Below are 1,831 nucleotides of genomic sequence, written 5' to 3'. Positions count from 1 at the left end.
ATCTAGTTCTGGCTTCCAGGTCTGCTAGGACTTCACCCATCTTACTGTGTTCTACCAGTCCCTATTTAGCTATAACAAGTTTAACTTAACCCTCCCATCTGACCCTCACACACCCCTAGAGCTGGCCCCAGGAAAGGATGTTGCTAAAGGTAAAAGGAAGCTCCAGAGCAGCCTGAATAACATGGTAATTATGTTGGTAAATGCCAGTTTCCAACTTGATGGTAGGCTCTAGCAAAGGAGGGGAATAGATAGGTAGGCTATGCTCTCTGAATGTAGATGGCTACAGAAATACAGGAAGAAAATTATTCATTACAAAAGGAGACTTGAAGTGAGTAGAGGGGTTTAGAAGTTTTTTTATTTGGTCTCAAGGACCACTGAAATGTACCATATCAGATGCACCTCCTATATCGTGCCAGCTTGCAGCTACTGCCTTCCCCATCCCATCTCTCTGCCCCTCTTCCTCTTTTCCTCTGTGCAAGCCCTCACTCTTCAAGAGCCTTCCTCTCCCACCCACCTCTTTTTCTCTGGACAGTTCTTACTTGCATGAACCTTGCAGGAGAGGAGAGAAGAGGGAAATCCCGCTGCACCCGGCTGGGTCTGCTATGCAGGGACACATTGGGGTGGATGAGACCTGTCCAGAAGCTGGTTTTCAGTTATCTTGCCAATTCAGCAAAGCCCCGAATCCAATACATCCAATTTTCGTTCGCTTTTTACTTCATGCAACATGTGCCTTGCCTGCCAGGCCCTATGCATGTATGCATACACAAGTGTACATAGAGTGGTTACAACACAAATTAATAACACTCAGAGATCAAGATCCGGGAGACGGATTGATTTGACAGATGCCCACTCCTCCATTTCCAGTGAGAAACGTGATAATTGCAAAGCCTCCACATGCCCTCCTTTTATGGTAAAGCCACTTAGGGCCACATATCAGCTCTGGGAGGGCAGCTACGTCACCATTCCAGGTTCTGTCTTTTGAAGATTCTTTTCTCCAACAACATTCATCATTACTACCATTCATCTTTCCAGCTTTTTAATTTTTTTTTTAATACAGGATGGATACCTTACTTTTATTGGGGTTATCGAGGATACTCGCCAAGATTCGGCAGCAGAGGATTCTTGGGAAGGCATATGCTCACTAATCATTTCCTCACCAACATGCCACAAAGATGGAAGTTCCTTGAGCAAATAAGGACTCTGGGAAATTTTAATGTTGAAAGGGTATATATTCTGACCCTATCCTTAGATTTAGATGTCCTCTAGTCTAATCATCATGACCAAATGGTCAAAGCCACTGGGGAGCAGGGGTAGGGAAGAGGGCTTAGAGATCATCTGGTTCAATCCCATCACTGGAGAAATGAGATGCAAAGTAAGTGACCCACATAGGGTCATAGAGTGAGTGAGAGGCAGTGTCAGACCAGGACTGGGTCTCCTGACCCCTGCCCCAGCCCAAGGCTCTTCATGCCTCTTTCTGTCCTACCATGAAGATCACTGGAGCTGCAGTTTTACTTTGAGGGCACCTCCAATGAATACATAACCTCTAGGCCTCACCAAGGGCATATGATAGGATTATGAAACTCAGACAAACTATTTTTCAGGATTCTCCAATGGGATTTAAATGAAGAAATGGGTCCTGGGGTCTTGTGGCTTGGAAGCCACTCAGATGGGTCAGCTGCACAGGTGTGGTTCTGAAGGGTGCAAGTGAGAAACAGGAACCCATGTCCTGAGGTAGAGACGGTACTGCAGACGGAGATATAAAGGCATAGTAACAATTTTGTTAGCCTCCTGAGCCCATAGCATTGCCTATGGTCTGCTGAGTAACAAGCTT

The sequence above is a fragment of the Loxodonta africana genome, chromosome X, assembly GCF_030014295.1.
Source record: "Loxodonta africana isolate mLoxAfr1 chromosome X, mLoxAfr1.hap2, whole genome shotgun sequence".
Lineage (NCBI taxonomy): Eukaryota > Metazoa > Chordata > Mammalia > Proboscidea > Elephantidae > Loxodonta > Loxodonta africana.
Note: the sequence above shows the minus strand (reverse complement) of the source record.